Source organism: Coregonus lavaretus, assembly GCF_964263955.1.
Source record: "Coregonus lavaretus genome assembly, contig: HAP1_SCAFFOLD_4803, whole genome shotgun sequence".
NCBI classification, from domain to species: domain Eukaryota; kingdom Metazoa; phylum Chordata; class Actinopteri; order Salmoniformes; family Salmonidae; genus Coregonus; species Coregonus lavaretus.
The window spans coordinates 1-16,074 of NW_028161466.1; the positions used below are offsets into that span (position 1 = coordinate 1).

Sequence of the window (16,074 nt, forward strand, 5' to 3'; positions counted from 1 at the left end):
ACACTGTCACACACACACACACTGTCACACACACACACACACACACACACACACACACACACACACACACACCCTTATCAAATATCTTAACACACAGCTCAGTCTCACCATCTCTGAGTAGGGTCTGATATTGAAGGGGAATACTGAGGCAGCCAGGACACAGAGGAACTCAGGGCTGTGCCACATGGGGGCCAGGTCCGGGACATTGTGGTACAGGTACCTGTACATACAGACACATTCAATTATTCTTAGAACTTAACTCTTATATTCTTATTATTATATTTGTATTGAATTCTATGTACCTGAAGAACTGCATCAGAGTTACCGGGTACTCCCTCAACCACGACCCCTCCTCTTCAGACTGCCAGGGCTAGTGGGACACAAACAAACACAACGTCGTCTGGTGGTAGATGTGGGATCCAGCAGCTAAGCTACATGGAAAAGGGACTAGGGCTGAGTTGTCCTCCATCTCTCCTCTCTCCCTCTCTCCTCTATCCCTCCTCTATCCCTCCTCTATCCCTCCTCTATCCCTCCTCTATCCCTCCTCTATCCCTCCTCTCTCTCTCCTCTATCCCTCCTCTCTCCTCTATCCCTCCTCTCTCCTCTATCCCTCCTCTATCCCTCCTCTCTCCTCTATCCCTCCTCTCTCCTCTATCCCTCCTCTATCTATCCTCCCTCCTCTCTCCTCTATCTCTCCTCTCTCCTCTATCCCTCCTCTCTCCTCTATCCCTCCTCTATCTCTCCTCTCTCCTCTATCCCTCCTCTCTCCTCTATCCCTCCTCTCTCCTCTATCTCTCCTCTCTCCTCTATACCTCCTCTCTCCTCTATCCCTCCTCTCTCCTCTATCCCTCCTCTCTCCCTCCTCTCTCCTCTATCCCTCCTCTATCCCTCCTCTCTCTCTCCTCTATCCCTCCTCTCTCCTCTATCCCTCCTCTCTCCTCTATCCCTCCTCTATCCCTCCTCTCTCCTCTATCCCTCCTCTCTCCTCTATCCCTCCTCTATCTATCCTCCCTCCTCTCTCCTCTATCTCTCCTCTCTCCTCTATCCCTCCTCTCTCCTCTATCCCTCCTCTATCCCTCCTCTATCTCTCCTCTCTCCTCTATCCCTCCTCTCTCCTCTATCCCTCCTCTCTCCTCTATCTCTCCTCTCTCCTCTATACCTCCTCTCTCCTCTATCCCTCCTCTCTCCTCTATCCCTCCTCTCTCCCTCCTCTCTCCTCTATCCCTCCTCTCTCCCTCCTCTCTCCCTCCCTCTCTCCTCTATCCCTCCTCTCTCCTCTATCCCTCCTCTCTCCTCTATCCCTCCTCTCTCCTCTATCCCTCCTCTCTCCTCTATCCCTCCTCTATCCCTCCTCTCTCCTCTATCCCTCCTCTCTCCTCTATCCCTCCCTCTCTCCTCTATCCCTCCTCTCTCCCTCCTCTATCTCTCCTCTCTCCTCTATCCCTCCTCTATCCCTCCTCTCTCCTCTATCCCTCCTCTCTCCTCTATCCCTCCTCTCTCCTCTATCCCTCCTCTCTCCCTCCTCTATCTCTCCTCTCTCCTCTATCCCTCCTCTATCCCTCCTCTCTCCTCTATCCCTCCTCTCTCCTCTATCCCTCCTCTCTCCTCACCAGGTTGAGCAAGTTCCTCAGCATCCCCAGTAAGAGGAAACCAGCCTCGGTGCAGACGCCGTGGATGGATCCCACTACGGTGCCGCTGGAGGCAGGGACCCCGAAGATAAAGGTCCAGATGGAGTCCAGGTCAAACTAAGACACAGAAAACAGAGACTGGGGTAACACTCAGTCACACCATACACCAGTATTATACTGTACTAATATTATATACAGTATTACAATACTATATTATACTACTAATACTATAATATACTAATACGACAGGACCACGTTTCTGTCAAAGGTATAATTATTGGTATAATTGTATTAAGAAACAAAAGAGGCCATGGATTGTTAGTTTTGGTGGGTGCTACGCCCCACCTGGGAAATGATCTAGCTAGGGGAAACACTGGCTGGATAGTATGATGGAAAATAGTTTTTTTAGTAGAATGATAACTAACATGTACATGGAGGCTGTCTGGCAGCTCTGTGACGGGCTGTTGCAGCAACAGAGCCATCAGCAGAAAGTAGAGCTCGGGGACGTTGGTGTGTTTCGGCAGCAGCGTCTGCAGAACAGGGAACCCTGGGAAATGGCAGGCGTCTCGGTTGATCTCCCGTAGGGTGGAGCGCCCGCCAGCGCTACGGCCCACGTTGAAGCCTGTGGAGGAGGCGAAAGAAGAGGCTGAGGAATGGCCCAGAGAATAAATAAAAAAAATGGGTCCACAAATACTAGACTAGTGCCTAACTGGTTATTTTGCACGACGCAACACGGAGTACCTGGATACAGCCCTTAGCCGTGGTATATTGGCACCCCGAGGTGCCTTATTGCTATTATAAACTGGTTACCAACGTAATTAGAGCAGTAAAAATAAATGTTTTGTCATACCCGTGGTATACGGTCTGATATACCACGGCTGTCAGCCAATCAGCATTCAGGGCTCGAACCACCCAGTTTATAATAAAGTATTCTATTCTATTCAGGGAGACCTGTTCCAAGATGGCATCAAAACCACTAATACTTGAGATTAAAGGAAACTCAAAACCAATATTTGACTTTTATTTGACCAGGTTAGTCTCATTGAGATTAACAATCTATTATACAAGAGAGACCTGGCCAAAATAAAAAGCACACAGAGTTGAAGACACATTTACAACATAAAACACAAAGCACTACAGTTTAAAACACCAGTTTAAAACACCAGTTTAAAACACCAGTTTAAAACACCAGTTTACACATTGAACAGCAAGATGGTTTGGGAAAGTGTGGTGCAACTAGGGCTCAAAACATTGACAGCTCGCAACTTCATTTCCGATCATAGTGTTTAACCTATGATTTGCATTGTTAAATAACGCCAATACTGTATGTGAGAACAATATATGTTGTGAAAGAATGTTGCATTTTGTCGATATAATCATATAATTGTTGTGGAAAAATGTTGGGAGCTCAAGTCAACTACAAAACCCACAATGCAATGCTCTCTCTCTCTGGACAGGCTGGCTGGTTAGCTAGCTAGCTAGAAAACGTAGCTACGCACAATAACACCAGAGACAATATCAAGCATGTGAAGTAGCTAGTTAGCTGTAAAAACGCACTGTCAATTTAGGAGTTACAATCGAACCACGCTTAACCTGGGAGAGATTGTGCGTCTTGCTCAAAACAGTGAGGTGAGTGAGGTTGCTATGGCAATGGAATGGCCCCGCCTGGTGCTACAAGTGGGGAGATGAGAGGAGAAGGATGTAGTTGAAGGAGGAAAGGATATTGATCTGACGGTGCACGGTGTACTTTGAGGACATTTGAACTATATATATATATATATATATATATACTTGGTCAAGACAATACAGACAGTATGCCCATACCATCTATTGGCTGATTTGGCGATCTGGAGTGCAGGTCGTTGTTATGAAACGTGATCGTTTTTATTTTTAGATCAGCTTTAATATTGCAGATAAATTGCGGCTTCTATCAGTGTAATTGTCTGCATCATTTCCAATCCCCCAATATATTTTTTCTGTAAATATACAGTACCAGTCAAAAGTTTGGACACACCTACTCATTCAAGGGTTTTTCTTTATTTTTTAAAACTATTTTCTACATTGTAGAATAATAATGAAGACATCAAAACTATGAAATAACACATATGGAATCATGTAGTAACCAAAAAAGTATTAAACAAATCAAATATTTTATATTTGAGATTCTTCAAAGTAGCCACCCTTTGCCTTGATGACAGCTTTGCGCACTCTTGGCATTCTCTCAACCAGCTGCATGAGGTAGTCACCTGGAATTACTTTCAATTAACAGGTGTGCCTTGTTAAAAGTTAATTTGTGGAATTTATTTCCTTCTTAATGCGTTTGAGCCAATCAGTTGTGTTGTGACAAGGTAGGGGAGGTATACAGAAGATAGCCCTATTTGGTAAAACACCAAGTCCATATTATGGCAAGAACAGCTCAAATAAGCAAAGAGAAACGACAGTCCATCATTACTTTAAGACATGAATGTCAGTCAATCCTGAAAATTTCAAGAAGTTTCTTCAAGTGCAGTCGCAAAAACCATCAAGCGCTAGGATGAAACTGGCTCTCATGAGGACCGCCACAGGAAAGGAAGACCCAGAGTTACCTCTGCTGCAGAGGATAAGTTCATTAGAGTTAACTGCACTTCAGATTGCAGCCCAAATAAATGCTTCACAGAGTTCAAGTAACAGACACATCTCAACATCAACTGTTCAGAGGGGACCCCGTCAATCAGGCCTTCATGGTCGAATTGCTGCAAAGAAACCACTACTAAAGGACACCAATAAGAAGAAGAGACTTGCTTGGGCCAAGAAACATGAGAAATGGACATTAGACCGGTGGAAATCTGTCCTTTGGTCTGATGAGTCCAAATCTCTACATGTGTGGTTCCCACCGTGAAGCATGGAGGAGGTGCGATGGTGCTTTGCTGGTGACACTGTCAGGGACGTATTTAGAATTCAAGGCACACTTAACCAGCACGGCTACCACAGCATTCTGCAGCGATACGACATCCCATCTGGTTTGCGCTTAGTGGGACTATCAATTGAAAAAGTATTGCGTTTTGAATCCGGCGTCATTTTGTATATCAGTTCATAAACCATGTGCCATGGAATGGGTATATCGAAAATCTCCCCCCAACCTGTATGGCGCAATTGTCAATTTTTGGGTCCTTAAATGAAACAACTGGTATACTTTTTTATTCATCACAATTTTCTTTAGGCAATTTTGGTCTTTAATACAGAGCCGACAGACAAGTTCCTAACCTTCTCCCCCCTTCCACTTGCCTCCTCCATTTTTGCGGTAACGCTGCAATCAGTTGGTTGACATTTTGGAAAGAGCAAAGACATTTCCATATATCTGCGTTAACTGCATGTGTGGAATAACAACACCAGTCCTATTTATGATATAATTTACAAAGATTATGAATATTTTATAACAGATTATATATTATTTACATTTCTATTTTTTTTATTTATCAATTAGGATATTTGAGTTTAACCATAATATTTGTTCTAATTTATATTCTGTCTTTTCTGGTGGATTCAACTGAAATTGCAACCAGCTTTCTATTGCTTGTTTTAAAAATAGCAATATTTTTTTGATTATTTTATTTTAAAATAACCGAAAGTGACAGGTTGTAACCTGAATTAAGAGAAAAAGGCCATTCTAGAACACGGGGTGACACATTCTTAATAATCTGCTAGAGAACCAGTTCAGATTTAAGTATAGTTTTTGTATGATTGAAGCCTTTAGTGAGAGGTCCAATGCTTTAATATTAAATCATTTCTGCCCTCCGAATTCATATTCATTATATAAATAGGCCCGTTTAATTTTCTCTGTCTTTCCAAATAAAGTGGAATATTTTTTACTCATATAATTACAAAAACAAGTTGTTAGGTGTAGGCAGGGCCATAAGTATACAGTGGGGGAAAAAAGTATTTAGTCAGCCACCAATTGTGCAAGTTCTCCTACTTAAAAAGATGAGAGAGGCCTGTAATTTTCATCATAGGTACACGTCAACTATGACAGACAAAATGAGGAAAAAAATCCAGAAAATCACATTGAAGGATTTTTAATGAATTTATTTGCAAATTATGGTGGAAAATAAGTATTTGGTCAATAACAAAAGTTTCTCAATACTTTGTTATATACCCTTTGTTGGCAATGACACAGGTCAAACGTTTTCTGTAAGTCTTCACAAGGTTTTCACACACTGTTGCTGGTATTTTGGCCCATTCCTCCATGCAGATCTCCTCTAGAGCAGTGATGTTTTGGGGCTGTCGCTGGGCAACACGGACTTTCAACTCCCTCCAAAGATTTTCTATGGGGTTGAGATCTGGAGACTGGCTAGGCCACTCCAGGACCATGAAATGCTTCTTACGAAGCCACTCCTTCGTTGCCCGGGCGGTGTGTTTGGGATCATTGTCATGCTGAAAGACCCAGCCACGTTTCATCTTCAATGGAACAAATTGCAAAAATCTCTGAAGCTGGAGACTCTTATCTCCCTCAATAACTTTAAGCATCAGTTGTCAGAGCACCTTACCGATCACTGCACCTGTACGCAGCCCATCTGAAATTAGCCCACCCAACTACCTCATCCCTATATTGTTATTTATTTTGCTCTTTTGCACCCCAGTATCTCTATTTGCACATAATCTCTTGCACATCTAGCATTCCAGTGTTAATACTATTGTAATTATTCTGCACTATAGCCTATTTATTGCCTTACCTCCATAACTTGCTACATTTGCACACACTGTATATATATTTTCTGTTGTATTTTTGACTTTATGTTTTTTTACCCCATATGTAACTCTGTGTTGTTTTTATTGCACTGCTTTGCTTTATCTTGGCCAGGTCGCAGTTGTAAATGAGAACCTGTTCTCAACTGGTTTACCTGGTTAAATAAAGGTGAAATAAAAAAATAAAAAAATAAAATGCCCTTGCTGATGGAAGGAGGTTTTCACTCAAAATCTCACGATACATGGCCCCATTCATTCTTTCCTTTACACGGATCAGTCGTCCTGGTCCCTTTGCAGAAAAACAGCCCCAAAGCATGATGTTTCCACCCCCATGCTTCACAGTAGGTATGGTGTTCTTTGGATGCAACTCAGCATTCTTTGTCCTCCAAACACGACGAGTTGAGTTTTTACCAAAAAGTTATATTTTGGTTTCATCGGACCATTTGACATTCTCCCAATCCTCTTCTGGATCATCCAAATGCACTCCAGCAAACTTCAGACGGGCCTGGACATGTACTGGCTTAAGCAGGGTGACACGTCTGGCACTGCAGGATTTGAGTCCCTGGCGGCGTAGTGTGTTACTGATGGTAGGCTTTGTTACTTGCTCCCAGATCTCTGCAGGTCATTCACTAGGTCCCCCCATGTGGTTCTGGGATTGTTGCTCACCGTTCTTGTGATCATTTTGACCCCACGGGGTGAGATCTTGCGTGGAGCCCCAGATCGAGGGAGATTATCAGTGGTCTTGTATGTCTTCCATTTCCTAATAATTGCTCCCACAGTTGATTTCTTAAAACCAAGCTGCTTACTTATTGCAAATGCAGTCTTCCCAGCCTGGTGCAGGTCTACAATTTTGTTTCTGGTGTCCTTTGACAGCTCTTTGGTCTTGGCCATAGTGGAGTTTGGAGTGTGACTGTTTGAGGTTGTGGACAGGTGTATTTTATACTGATAACAAGTTCAAACAGGTGCCATTAATACAGGTAACGAGTGGAGGACAGAGGAGCCTCTTAAAGAAGAAGTTACAGGTCTGTGAGAGCCAGAAATCTTGCTTGTTTGTAGGTGACCAAATACTTATTTTCCACCATAATTTGCAAATAAATTCATTAAAAATCCTACAATGTGATTTTCTGGAAAAAAAATTCTCAATTTGTCTGTCATAGTTGACGTGTACCTATGATGAAAATTACAGGCCTCTCTCATCTTTTTAAGTGGGAGAACTTGCACTATTGGTGGCTGACTAAATACTTTCCCCCCCCCCCTGTATAGGTAAACTGGGATATGACAAATGAATTATTATGGATATTTCTTTCCAGTTATAGACAGGTGTTGTCCTTTCCATGGCAGCAAAATCCTATCTAATTTGGCTAACTTTCTATAAAAAAATTTATTGTAGTGAGATCATTTCTTTCTTTCGGGATATGAATACACAGTATGTCCACTTCACCGTTGGACCACTTTATTATTAAACTACACAGTAATGTAAAAGTTGTATCTTTTCGAGATCCAATACCAAATATGGTACACTTATCATCATTCGGTTTTAATCCAGAGAGGTTAGAAAAATTATCTAGATCCTCTATGACGCTGTGCACAGATCCAAATTGCGGATTTAAAAGAAAACGTGAATTGTCAGTGTACAATGTTTTTAAGCCATGGATTTCTAGCACCTTGATATTATTGGTAGATATGCCGATAGTGGACAACCTTGTCTTACTCCTCTTGACAATTTAATATTTTCTGAAAAGTAGCCATTATTTACTATTTTACACCTGGGGTTACTATACATAACTTTAACCCATTGTATAAGAGATTGTCCAAAATTAAAATAGTCCAGGCATTTATATACAGTGGGGAAAAAAAGTATTTAGTCAGCCACCAATTGAGCAAGTTCTCCCACTTAAAAAGATGAGAGAGGCCTGTAATTTTCATCATAGGTACACGTCAACTATGACAGACAAAATGAGAAAAAAAAATCCAGAAAATCACATTGTAGGATTTTTAATGAATTTATATGCAAATTATGGTGGAAAATAAGTATTTGGTCAATAACAAAAGTTTCTCAATACTTTGTTATATACCCTTTGTTGGCAATGACACAGGTCAAACATTTTCTGTAAGTCTTCACAAGGTTTTCACACACTGTTGCTGGTATTTTGGCCCATTCCTCCATGCATATCTCCTCTAGAGCAGTGATGTTTTGGGGCTGTCGCTGGGCAACACAGACTTTCAACTCCCTCCAAAGATTTTCTATGGGGTTGAGATCTGGAGACTGGCTAGGCCACTCCAGGACCTTGAAATGCTTCTTACGAAGCCACTCCATCGTTGCCCGGGCAGTGTGTTTGGGATCATTGTCATGCTGAAAGACCCAGCCACGTTTCATCTTCAATGCCCTTGCTGATGGAAGGAGGTTTTAACTCAAAATCTCACGATACATGGCCCCATTCATTCTTTCCTTTACACGGATTAGTCGTCCTGGTCCCTTTGCAGAAAAACAGCCCCAAAGCATGATGTTTCCACCCCCATGCTTCACAGTAGGTATGGTGTTCTTTGGATGCAACTCAGCATTCTTTGTCCTCCAAACACGACGAGTTGAGTTTTTACCAAAAAGTTCTATTTTGGTTTCATCTGACCATATGACATTCTCCCAATCCTCTTCTGGATCATCCAAATGCACTCTAGCAAACTTCAGACGGGCCTGGACATGTACTGGCTTAAGCAGGGGGACACGTCTGGCACTGCAGGATTTTAGTCCCTGGCGGCGTAGTGTGTTACTGATGGTAGGCTTTGTTACTTTGGTCCCAGCTCTCTGCAGGTCATTCACTAGGTCCCCCCGTGTGGTTCTGGGATTTTTGCTCACCGTTCTTGTGATCATTTTGACCCCACGGGGTGAGATCTTGCGTGGAGCCCCAGATCGAGGGAGATTATCAGTGGTCTTATATGTCTTCCATTTCCTAATAATTGCTCCCACAGTTGATTTCTTCAAACCAAGCTGCTTACCTGTTGCAGATTCAGTCTTCCCAGCCTGGTGCAGGTCTACAATTTTGTTTCTGGTGTCCTTTGACAGCTCTTTGGTTTTGGCCATAGTGGAGTTTGGAGTGTGACTGTTTGAGGTTGTGGACAGGTGTCTTTTATGCTGATAACAAGTTCAAACAGGTGCCATTAATACAGGTAACGAGTGGAGGACAGAGGAGCCTCTTAAAGAAGAAGTTACAGGTCTGTGAGAGCCAGAAATCTTGCTTGTTTGTAGGTGACCAAATACTTATTTTCCACCATAATTTGCAAATAAATTCATAAAAAATCCTACAATGTGATTTTCTGGAATTTCTTTTCACAATTTGTCTGTCATAGTTGACGTGTACCTATGATGAAAATTACAGGCCTCTCTCATCTTTTTAAGTGGGAGAACTTGCACAATTGGTGGCTGACTAAATACTTTTTTTCCCCACTGTATAAATTCCAGTCGCACTTTATCAAAGGCCTTTTCAAAGTCAGCTATGAATAGCAGGCCTGGTTTCCCCAGATTTTTCATAGTGTTCTATTGTTTCCAGTACTTGCCTTATATTATCTCCAATGTATCGCCCATGTAAAAAACCTGTCTGATTAGGATGAATAATGTCCGACGATACCTTTTTAATTCTATGCGCTATGCATTTTGCTAGGATTTTGGCATCACAACACTGAAGTGTAAAGGGTTCTCCAGTTTTTTTAGGTGGACTGGATCTTTTATATTTCCCACCTGGGTCCTGTTTCAGTAATAGTGAAATCAGACCTTCTTGCGGAGTATCTCATAGTCTATCATTTATATAGGAGTGGTTAACACATGTTAATAACGGACCTAACGTACCTGAGTACATCGAAACATATTTGATATTCCTCAACTGGTATATGCCTGGAGTTTTCCCAGACTTGAAGGCTTTCATTGCATCTAGAAGTGCCTCCTCTGTAGTTAGGTCTTCACATAAGTCTTTCTGTATAGCTGTTAATTTGACACTATTAATGGGATTAAAATCCTTACAATTAACTTCTGTTAGTGGAAATGGAGGAGACTGATATGAAAACATACGGTTAAAGTACTTTGCTTCTTCTTTAAAAATTTCGTTTGGTGAATCATGGATGACTCCGTCCTTTGTAACAAGTATCTGTAAATTACTTTTGGTAGCATTTCTATGTTGAAGATTTACAAATAATTTGGTGCATTTTTCCCATATTCCATCCAGTTCGCTTTATTTTTATAATATATTGCACTTGATGTTTCTTGAATAAGTTTCTCCATTTCTTTTTGTTTTTCCTCTAAGTTATTCTGTGCCTCTATGTTAGAGTTTTTATTGCTATCTATCTGTAATGTTAGTTCCTCTATTTCCTTTTTTAGGATGAACTCTTTTGACCTAAATTGTTTTGAAAAGAAAAAAAAAACGTATTGAATTGCACGGCCTCTGAAGGCACATTTAAAAGTGTCCCATACAATAAGGGGATCTGCTGTTATGTCGGAAAAAGTCAGTTAGAAATCATTCTGTCTTGGTTAAAAACAAGTTGTCATCCAGTAGGCTTTGATTACATTTCCAATATCCTCGCCCTCCCGGAAATCCTGTAAGAGTAATGTGTTACCAATTATTTGATGGTCTGACAGCATTCTGTCCCCTATCAACGCTCTTTTTAAACTTTTGGTACCAGCGAAAACGCCATAAGAAAGTAGTCAAGACGACCAGGTTGATTGAGCCTCCGCCAGGTCAGGATATTAAACCTCCATGTAACCACTAGTTCCAATACATCCATAATATTCTTAATTTCCTTAAGTGCAGGGTGATAGTTTGTAGTGTGATTTCCTTTACGGTCCATTGAGGTACTTAAAACCGCATTATAATCTCCCACCATAATAATTGAATCACGTATTGCCTGTAAACTCGATAAATGTGTATATATATTTTCAAAGAAGCATGGATCATATAGATTAAAAAGAGACAAATCTGTTTATGGTCCCAATAGCATATTTCAAAGGATCCACCTTCCTTGCGGATCTGTTTGAACTGATTGTTAATATCATCACCCCTTTTGAGTTTCTTTGCCCATGGGAGAAGTATATTTCGCCCCCCCCCAGTCCTTTTCCCACACAACTTCATTGAAAATTGTTGAATGAGTTTACTGTAAACAATATATTTATATATATTATATTCCTTCTCTTTTAGCAGGTAAAGACTGATTGTCTTTTCTTATGATCCGCTAAGTCATTACACGTGATAGTTTGTTATTCCCAGTGAAGAAAACCTTATCGTGATGACAACACGATTTCCTGATTTACAGACAGGCCCCTGTAGAAGTTAGTGATATTTCACTTTTCCCAGCAATATTCAGTTCTACATCCATAAGTAACTGATCTATTGCAGCATATTGTTATGTGTTTAACCTCTATTTATACAGGTCGACTCACCCAGCACGGTACCGATCTTATTGGTGAGGACAGAGTCAGTGTGGTCCAACCATCCTCCTCCGGTCAGCCCCTCTTTAAACCGGGTCAGTATGGGCTGGTTACTGAGCAGAACCACCAGGATCCACAAAGCTGCTGTCACACTGCTGGAGTGGACGTGCTCTTCCATGAACATTAACAGCCAGTCAAAACCCAGGGTACACACCAACTCCTCACATGCCCTGTTGGGGGTGGAGGGGTTAAACACACAACGCAGTCAGACACACACATAAACATCAAACAGCCAGTCGAAACCCAGACAGACAGACAGACAGACAAGAGAGACATACATACTGTGCGTTGACGATGCACTTCTCCTTGGTGGTGAACAGCAGTTTGAGGAGGATGTCCAGCTGTCTGTTCCTCAACAGGATCAGGTTGGCCGACAGAAGACCCCCAAAGTCATCATCATTACCTGGAACACAAGGTAAGTAATACATTTTTTTTTTTAAATAAATACAAAATCAACAGAACTGTGACTTAAGCCCAGTTCAGATACAAACAGTCGAGACGAGATAGAACTAGCTAGTTTTAGAATGTTGTATGTCATGACTTGCCCTCATGGGTTGAGGATCAAACAGGCCGGCTAGGCTAAGGTTTGAACACCCCCTTTTCCTGGGAGGGTCCAGTTTTATGACCGGTCATAAATACCGTGCAGACTTTCTCTTCCTTGCCATGAAGTATTGGAAGAAAGGACCCCTTTGTTAACAAAGGAAGTCTTCCCGCCTAGACTCCAACATCCAAAAGTGGATAATGAAACAATATTCCTACTTAAAAGAATGTGGGAAATGGTTGGTGGGGACTTAAAGAACAATCATGTCAAATCCGTTACTATGTTGTGATGTCATTAAAGACGGTGGAACAACATAACTGTATCTCTGGGGGGGTACACTTCCCAGTTATGAGGTTTGCATCTATTTGTTGTATAAAACGAATGATTAAGTATAATAATGCTTTTGTGAAGATAACAACGTGATTTTAGCATTCTAGATGAGATGATTGTTTTCCATATTGATTTGTTCTCAGGCAGTGGCCACGTCCAGATGAGCACGAACATGATGGAACGCCCCTTTTACCCAGAGGGCATAAAAAGCCTCGTGACGAAATTCACCTCAGACCAGCAGATGTGTGAAGCGTGAGCTAAACGTTACAAAATGGTTGAATTTCTACAAGACCAGGAAGCGTGAGACGTTAGTCCACAGGTTTGAAATGGAGAAACTCTGAAACTCTTAACCTCTACACAAGGTGAAGAAGGAGACAATGCACTAGACCTTATCATCTCAGTCTGCAGCTGGCATGTATAGTCGTCTAGAGAACTTTCACTCAAGACACGAGAGAGGAGAGGACAATCCCTCTCAGACAACCGCTGGTACAATCTGAAGTATCCATTCTAACCAGCACTACGACCAGAAACTCTACCAAGGACATTGAGATCTCTGGTGGGCAAACCAGAGTCCTATATCATCAACTCAACTATCGAAGACAGCAACACGTAAATACATGTTGCATTTCTAATCCGAATGAGCGATTATTAGGGTGCATAAGTATTATGATTACTGTGAGCGTAGTTTCCAAAGTAACTACGATAGTTTGAATCTCTGTCTCTCCTTTCCATTCTGACCCCTCCACTACCCAAGCATTCATGCTATTGTTAGTACAGTCCACTAGGGACCTGTTTTAAATTGTATTACGTTAGTAATCAATAACCTATGTGTGTTTGTATTGTGTTATTCCCACGGGGGGCCGGTATGAAAATGTATGCACTCACTAACTGTAAGTCGCTCTGGATAAGAGCGTCTGCTAAATGACTAAAATGTTTTTCAAAAAAAGTTATTATTTTGTTAGTTGGTAAATAATTAATTAAGCCAATTTGTGTATTTCTGATTCATCAATAAGGTTAGGGTTCTTGCAGGTTCAAGGATTATGCGACGTTCAGAATGAGACTGATAAGAGGTAATTATTAAATAAGTGACTGTTATCGATATATAACATACAGTGAGGGAAAAAAGTATTTGATCCCCTGCTGATTTTGTATGTTTGCCCACTGACAAAGAAATGATCAGTCTATAATTTTAATGGTAGGTTTATTTGAACAGTGAGAGACAGAATAACAACAAAAAAATGCATGTAAAAATTTTTATAAATAGTTTTGCATTTTAATGAGGGAAATAAGTATTTCACCCCCTCTCAATCAGAAAGATTTCTGGCTCCCAGGTGTCTTTTATACAGGTAATGAGCTGAGATTAGGAGCACACTCTTAAAGGGAGTGCTCCTAATCTCAGATTGTTACCTGTATAAAAGACACCTGTCCACAGAAGCAATCAATCAGATTCCAAACTCTCCACCATGGCCAAGACCAAAGAGCTCTCCTAGGATGTCAGGGACAAGATTGTAGACCTACACAAGGCTACAATAGTTTTGCATTTTAATGAGGGAAATAAGTATTTCACCCCCTCTCAATCAGAAAGATTTCTGGCTCCCAGGTGTCTTTTATACAGGTAATGAGCTGAGATTAGGAGCACACTCTTAAAGGGAGTGCTCCTAATCTCAGATTGTTACCTGTATAAAAGACACCTGTCCACAGAAGCAATCAATCAGATTCCAAACTCTCCACCATGGCCAAGACCAAAGAGCTCTCCTAGGATGTCAGGGACAAGATTGTAGACCTACACAAGGCTGGCATGGGCTACAAGACCATCGCCAAGCAGCTTGGTGAGAAGGTGACAACAGTTGGTGCGATTATTCGCAAATGGAAGAAACACAAAATAACTGTCAATCTCCCTCGGCCTGGGGCTCCATGCAAGATCTCACCTCGTGGAGTTGCAATGATCATGAGAACGGTGAGGAATCAGCCCAGAACTACACGGGAGGATCTTGTCAATGATCTCAAGGCAGCTGGGACCATAGTCACCAAGAAAACATTTGGTAACGCACTACGCCGTGAAGGACTGAAATCCTGCAGCGCCCGCAAGGTCCACCTGCTCAAGAAAGCACATATACAGGCCCGTCTGAAGTTTGCCAATGAACATCTGAATGATTCAGAGGAGAACTGGGTGAAAGTGTTGTGGTCAGATGAGGCCAAAATCGAGCTCTTTGGCATCAACTCAACTCGCCGTGTTTGGAGGAGGAGGAATGCTGCCTATGACCCCAAGAACACCATCCCCACCGTCAAACATGGAGGTGGAAACATTATGCTTTGGGGGTGTTTTTCTGATAAGGGGACAGGACAACTTCACTGCATCAAAGGGACGATGGACGGGGCCATGTACCGTCAAATCTTGGGTGAGAACCTCCTTCCCTCAGCCAGGGCATTGAAAATGGGTTGTGGATGGGTATTCCAGCATGACAATGACCCAAAACACACGGCCAAGGCAACAAAGGAGTGGCTCAAGAAGAAGCACATTAAGGTCCTGGAGTGGCCTAGCCAGTCTCCAGACATTAATCCCATAGAAAATCTGTGGAGGGAGCTGAAGGTTTGAGTTGCCAAACGTCAGCCTCGAAACCTTAATGACTTGGAGAAGATCTGCAAAGATGAGTGGGACAAAATCCCTCCTGAGATGTGTGCAAACCTGGTGGCCAACTACAAGAAACGTCTGACCTCTGTGATTGCCAACAAGGGTTTTGCCACCAAGTACTAAGTCATGTTTTGCAGAGGGGTCAAATACTTATTTCCCTCATTAAAATGCAAATCAATTTATAACATTTTTGACATGCGTTTTTCTGGATTTTTTTGTTGTTATTCTATCTCTCACTGTTCAAATAAACCTACCATTAAAAGATGAGACGTGCAGTAGAGACCGTTACCGTTTAACGCTGCCTCTCTGAAACAAAGTTGCCACTTGTTGTAGCAAAGTGTTGTAGCAAACGAGTGTCATGAAATATATGCACCAGCAACAGGATACACTGTGACTTGTCAGATAAATATCAGCCAAGCTAGGCTAGGTATGTGCAGCAAAATCGCTAGTTAGCCGCTTGACTGAACACAGAACGTCAGTGCACCGTTCTCTGATTGGATAAATGGATCTGTCTCGTGGTAAGACGTTAGCTAAAGATTTGACCAGTTGAATCTTGGAAACTCTAGACGACGACATGAGACGTTCTAAAACTAGACCGTTCAGATCAAACAAACTTTGTTCTAAAACTCCTTAAGACGGTCGTGTCTCATCAAAAGCCTTGTTCACATTGGCAGTTTGAAGTGACTCAAATCCATTTTTTTTTTTTTGCATTTCCAAATATTTTTCTTTTCCTGCAGTCTGAACAGCCAAA

At 41.8% G+C, this 16,074-nt stretch overlaps 1 pseudogene across 1 annotated transcript in view; it reads right to left on the reverse strand.

Moving 5' to 3' along the window:
• Positions 1 to 108: 108 nt before the first annotated feature.
• LOC311120644 (WD repeat and FYVE domain-containing protein 3-like) overlaps positions 109 to 16,074 on the reverse strand; it is a 46,321-nt pseudogene continuing 30,355 nt past the window's right edge. The window contains exons 15-20 of the transcript in view: positions 12,103 to 12,223; positions 11,773 to 11,990; positions 2,054 to 2,250; positions 1,611 to 1,745; positions 303 to 370; positions 109 to 220 (exon numbers count right to left, since the gene is read on the reverse strand). The product of the transcript in view is annotated as a WD repeat and FYVE domain-containing protein 3-like (transcript). The remainder of the gene's footprint in view (positions 221 to 302; positions 371 to 1,610; positions 1,746 to 2,053; positions 2,251 to 11,772; positions 11,991 to 12,102; positions 12,224 to 16,074) is intronic.